This window comes from Martes martes, assembly GCF_963455335.1.
Source record: "Martes martes genome assembly, chromosome: 6".
Classification (NCBI taxonomy): domain Eukaryota; kingdom Metazoa; phylum Chordata; class Mammalia; order Carnivora; family Mustelidae; genus Martes; species Martes martes.
The window spans coordinates 120,038,392-120,045,088 of record NC_137893.1 but is presented as its reverse complement, the minus strand read 5'-3'; positions in this window follow the sequence as shown (position 1 = coordinate 120,045,088).

The window sequence follows — 6,697 nt, the reverse complement described above, 5'->3', positions numbered from 1 at the left end:
GTGTCAGGGAACTTATTCCCAACTGGGGTGTGACCTGAAAAGGAGTCCAGAGGGTTGAGCTTTGGAGGATGGCCATAGTTTTGATCTGCAGAGATTGAAAGGATTTATTGCAGATGAGGGAAGCAATACAAGGCAGGAGGGATACAGAAGTGAAAGCCACTTTACATTCAGTAATATTCATCTCTGGCTTGTCAATCTCAGCTTTCCCAGACTATTTCAATACTCCATGCAGGCTGTCCTGTCACCAGGCATCAAGCTGGTTGGAATTTTTTATACCCGCATATTCCCTTGCATTCCATACTCACCACATGGAACCATATGCTGTACTTACTCTCTGCCATTTATCATCAGCATGAGAGACAAAAACTCTAGCTTTCCAAAGGCTAAATAAATTTCCCCTTCTGTTTAGCTTTGGTGGTTTCTGTGGTTTTAGTTCTTCTGGGATTTATATCAAAATTGTTCCTCCCTCCTCTTTGCTCCCAAAACATTTTGCTTGCATATCCCTTATGGGCAGGGTTTTGAGGCAGGATGAAGCTGTGAAAGGCAGGCTTTTCCACAGTGAAACATTTAATGATGAGAGCTGCTCTTTACTGAGTCATGACCGTACATTATGATCACAATATCGGGCACTGTGCTGTTTTTAATCAAGTGATGAGGGAAAGCCTCCTTGTGGTGGTGATATTTGTGCAAAAACACACATGATGTAAAGGAACAGGTGTGCAGACAACTGGAGGAAGAGAGTCCAGGAAGAGAAAAACAGGAGAGCAAAGGCCCTGAGGTAGGAGGGAATAGGATTTTTATGTTAAATTCATAGCATCTAAGAAAACAGCAAGAAGGCCAGAGTGCGTGGAGCAAGGGAAAAGGTGGGAGGAGATGAAGTCAAAGAGGTAGGGAAGAACATGGTCAGGTAGGCTTCATAGGTCAATGTAAGTATTTTAGATTTTGTTCTAAGTGTATATATGGTAGCCATCAGAAGGTTTGCGCAAGATGAGAGGTATCATCTGGTAATTTAAAAGATCATTCTGATTTCTGCATGGAGGAAGGACTATATCAGTCAAAAATGGAAGGAGAAAATCCAGTTAAGGGGCTAGTCAAGGGACAATGGTAGCATAGGAGCTTGGGTTAGGCAGAGGATCAAGGGAAGAGTCCGTAGGCCATCTAATATGTGGGAGTCTGGAAGAGAAGTAGGAGCTGTCAATGAAGACAGAAGGAGTAGCAAATAAGGAACTAGGGAACATAATACTTTCTTTAGTTGGATCCAGAAAGAGTATTTAAGTGAAGAAAGCATTTCAAGGAGGAAGGAGCATTCAACTGTGTCAAAAGTTGTGGATGGTCTAGCCCAAGTTTCTCAATCTTTGTGCATATATATTACAAAGTTATTTAAGGAACACCATGCAGCTTAAGAAATAAAGTCCTCCTGGGGTGCCTGAGTGGCTGACTCTGTTAAGCATCTGACTCTTGATTTCCGCTCAGGTCATGATTTCAGGGTCCTAGGAGCAAGCCAGGTGTCATGCTCTTTGCTCAGCAGGAAGTCTGCTGGATATTCTCTCTCTGAAATAAATAAATAAATCTTAAAAAAAAAAAAAAAGAAAAGAGGGGTACCTGGGTGGTTCAGTGGGTTAAAGCCTCTGCCTTCAGCTCGGGTCATGGTCTCAGGGTCTTGGGATCAAGCCCCACATTGGGCTCTCTGCTCAGCAGGGAGCCTGCTTCTCTGTCTACTTGTGTTCTCTGCCTGTCGAATAAATAAATAAAATCTTAAAAGAAAAGAAAAGAAATAAAAATTTCCTGTTATTGTTAAAGTTTCCTGTGTATATTCCCCTCTGATTGGAATTCCTCTCCTGCCAAGGGGTATCCACTCTTTTTTTTTTTTTTAAGATTTTATTTATTTATTTGACAGAGAGAGACACAGTGAGGGAGGGAACACAAGCAGGGGAACAGCAGAGGGAGAGGGAGAAGCAGGCCTCCTGCCGAGCAGGGAGCCCAATGTGGGGCTGGATCTCAGCTTCCTGGGATCATGACCCGAGCTGAAGCAGACGCTTAACAACTGAGCCACCCAGGCACCCTGGTATCCACTCTTCTGAATGTTGTGCTTTCACTGCACAGGTGAATAGAAAATAAGGTTTGTTTTTTTTCTTCTCAAAGAGGAACTATATTTTCATACATCTTTGTATGATGGTGGGGATGTTTCATTAAAGGGGGAAAACTGATTGTGCAGGAGAGATAGGAGTTAATTTCAAAAGTTCTGTTTCTGAGAGGTAAGAAGGGACAGGATCCCATTACACAGATGAGATGGGGTCTGGGGGCAGGTCAGCTTCTCTTGCAGTAACAAGGAGAAGGCAATAAATACAGCTGAGATGCAGGTGGCCTAATAGATTTGGGAGTGAAACCAGGAGGAAGTTCTCTTATGAAAATTTCTATTTTCTCACTGAATAGGAAGAAAGGTCATCATTTTGTGAAACTGCGGCCTCAGATTTGGGGAATGTGAACTGCCTGGGGTAACGTGAGCAGGCCATACTGAGGGCTGAAAGGAAGTGAGACCAGACAATATGACTGTGTGTTTTTCCTCAGACACATTTAGCTGTTGGGTGCAGGTGTGGAACAGACAGAGTTGGATTGAATCGGGACTAAAATGTGTCTGAAGGAGAGAGACCAGGAATATAAAGACAAGGGCTGAGATGTAATGATAGTGTTGAACCTTGGGATCTACACTGGGTACTGAGGGGAATGAAAAATTGAGGGGATCAAATATCAATGAGTAGTGAGAGAGCTGATGGATGGAAGATCTGGGTGGGATTGAGGAATTTTTGGAATAGGGTGTTGAATGGAGGAGCTGCGGATGGTCTAGCCCGGAAAGGTGACATGCAAAGACTGAACAGATTTGGGAGAGGTGGCAGTTATTGATGGTAACCAAGTTGAAGGTATGACAGTGGGAGAAGAGTGACTAAGGAGTGGGGGAAAACCTCAGTGGAAGTGAGGAAGGCCAGGAACTGACCAGTATGCTAGATGGTGATCTACAGGGATATCAAAGCCACCAAAGATAATGAATAGAGACGAAGGCAGTAACCTAGGCACTAAATTTTCAATGAATGAGGGGGAATGATGACCCAGAATCAAATCATGGGGGAATTAAATCTCCCGAGTAGATGTTAGAAGGGGCCTGAGCCTCTCCCAGAGGATGGAATCTCTGTCCATGGTTGTGCAAGAGCCAAGGGCACCATGCAGGGAGGGAATTGAGGTAAAGTAGGTGGAGAATCAAATTGGAATATGCCTTCACTTCACTCCAGAATCAAAGGAATATACCTTCACTTCACTCCAGGAGGCTGGGGGAAATGATCTGGAAGAAGGCATTGTGATTCATTTCTTCCTCTGCCCAATTCTTTTCCATTCAATTGAGTACAAAGATGGGTACAAGATGTTTTACCTGAGAAGGAACTAAAAACCAGAGATAAGCCAAATTTGGCTCCTGCCTTCAAAGCAGCTCTCAAAGTAAAACATGTACATCAACTTCTCAGGTGGGAAGAGATGGGAAAATGCAGATAAAATGAACAATGTATGGGTGTTAGACCTGCATACCTTTCTATTAAAGAAAGTTGCTCTAGTTGAAGCCATACCTCTTGGGCTTCCCTCTTCTCCCATTGTGGTCCCTCAACTGCCTCTAAGCCTGTATCCCAACCTTAGCTGTCTTTTGGAATTACCTGGGGATGGCTAAAAAAATACTAATGCCTGAGAGATTGTGATTTAATTGGTTCGGGATGTTTCCTGGGCTTTGGGATTTTTAAATGCTCCCAGATGACTCTAATGTAGAGCCAGGGGTGAGAATCAGTGCTCCAAGGAATGCCTGCAGCTCTGTTTAGAAACCACTGCTTTAGTCCAACCTATAGGAAAGAAATCCCTTCTGGCTTGAGTCAGGGGGTGAATTGATCTGAGCCCTGAAGGATGGGTATAGTTTGGCCAAGTGGAGATGCAGACGTGAAGGAGGAGAACATCATGAGCACAAGCTCAGATATGGTCTGAAACCCATGACAAGCAGCAAACAATTTGGTTTTTAAGAGACAGAGTTTAGAGAAAGAGGTCTAAGATTTGAGAACAGCTGGGCAAGGACCTGGGGGTGGGAATGATGAGTAATTCAGTTTGGTTAGAGATTAGGTTGAAGAGAAAAAGCTGGATGTTGGGGCGCCTGGGTGGCTCATTGGGTTAAGGTCTCCGCCTTCGGCTCAGGTCATGATCCCAGGGTTCTGGGATTGAGCCCCGCATCTGGCTCTCTGCTCCCTGGAGACCCTGCTTTCTCCTCTCTCTCTGCCTGCCTCTCTGCCTACTTGTGATCTCTATCTGTCAAACAAATAAATAAAATCTTAAAAAAAAAAAAGCTGGATGTTTTTAAATTATGGAAGTGGTTGAAGGCCAGATTACAGTTTTATAAATAATTGAGTAAGCAATAGGGAATCTTGAAGGATTTTTGAGCAGCAGAGTTATAAAAGAAATGTGTTTAGGGATAGCAGTGTTGAAGGAGACTGGAAGCTGCAAGAGGTAAGAAATAGGGAGATTTTTTTAGAGGCGCTGTTGCAGCAATCCTAGATGAGGTCATTTTTTCCGACAAGGGCTGGGGAAAAGTTACAGATTCAAAAGATATTACGATGATGGAATTGATTTGGCTTGACAGCACACGGAAAGTAAAGGCAGGAGGGAGACGGAGGAAGCATCAAGTTTTCAGATAAGGTGATAGGGAAATGGTGCCGTTAACAGGAACAGGAAAACGGGTTTTCCATGGCATTTCATCATTTTGTTTGAAACAATCTGAATTTAGAGGATCAGCAAGCAGCATGATCCCCGTGGCCGTATTCCCCTGGCACTGAAAGAGTGCCTGCATGAATATAGGTTGGAGAATGTCTCAGTCAACGCAGACGACTATAACAAAATACCATAAACTGCGTGACTTATAAATAGAAATTTCTCACAGTTCTGGAGAATGGGAAGTCCAAGATCCAGGTGCTGGCAGATTTGGTATAAGATGAGAGCCCGCTCTGGTACACAGAAGGTTGTCTTCTCACTGTGTCCTTATGTGGTGGAAGGGGGAAGAAAACTCTCTGGGGTCTTTTTTATAAGGACACTAATCCCATTTGTGAGGGTCTGTCCTCATGACCTAATCACCTCCCAAAGTCCCCACCATCACACTAGGATTAGATTTCAACATATGAATTTGGGGGGAGAACACAATTGTTCTGTCTATAGCAGAGAAACATTTAGTTAGAAATGATATCTGAATTCGGAGCAGATGGGATTTTCAGGGGAAGGTCTCGGAAAAAGAAAAAATCTGGAGATGGACATTTAGGGGAAGGGAGGAGAAAAAAAAAGAGAGGAGAGGTGAAGGGATGATTAGAAATATATGTGGAAGTTGGGGTTGGGGGATTACATGTCCCTAAATCAGGGAAGTGGAGAATCTAGGGTCAAGGGACAGACATAGGCGGGTTCAGAGAGGCAGTGCATATACTAGGCAAATACTACTGATTTGGGTTCCTGATAACTTCTGGTCATTGGGTACATATGAGAGAGCGGTTTGAGTAGAGTAGGGAATGGGAGCATATTTTAAAGCTTTAAATTTTTTTTTAAAGGGTTAAGAAATAGTGGGTATGAAAGAAAGAGAGACAGAGACACATCCCTGACAATACTTATTTAAGGGGGGGTAGTGAGTAGGTGGTGAGGAAGTGGAAACAATGTGCAAATGTGAATTCTTTTTTCAAGCTGTTTGGTGAGCAAAACACATAACATCTAAAAAGTCCAAAGGAAAGCCCATGACTTCCATACTCCATCCCATCCTCCTCCCCTGTCTCCTGTCTCAGCACATGGCTTTCCTTCTAGATCATAAACCCCGTGAGGTCAATATTCACATCCGTTGTTTCAGCAGATGTCTTGTGGCATCCTGCAGACGCACGTTGTATGAATGCACGAATTCAGCATAGAACTCTGGCCTGCAGGCGTACAGCTGAAGATATCAAGTCCACTGCTTATGCACTGCCCCACCCCCACCAGAGGCCTCCTAGCTGACCTCAGGGTGGGAGAGGGCAACTAGGTCCAGCTGGACTTTGAGAGCCTAGTGACCTCCTCCCTAGGGCTCTGCTCTGATCTGAATGTTTGTGGTCCCTCGAAACTTATATGTTGAAATCATACTGCACAAGTTGATGGTATTAGGAGGTGGGGTCTTTGGGAGGTGCTTGGATCAAGAGGGTGGCGCTTTCATGAACAGGATTAGTGTTCTTATAAGAGAAATCCTATAGCACTCCCTTGCCACGTCCAACAAGTAAGGATACAATGACAAGTCTGTAACTCAGAAGAGGGCCCTCACCTGACTATGCTATGCTCAGACTTGCAGCCTCCAGAATTGTGAGAAATAAATTTCTGTTGCTTTTAAGCCACCCAGTCAATAATATTGGATAACCTCCCATAGCACTCTGCTCCCTTCGCCTATACAGGTACAACAAACCATGCAGGGCCCCAGCCACCCTCTGGCCTGAAGGCAGGAACAGCTATAGGCAGCTGGCATGTTTTCCCTGTCACCAGATCCCTGACCAACTTCTTCAGAATAGTCTGTCCCGTTCTCCTGATTTCCTGGAGTTGTGGGGATAGATAGTTGGGTCTACTTGTAAATCCTCTCTCTTCAAAGCCCTAAGCCCAGTCTAGTGGGAAGTGAAAATGTATGCTA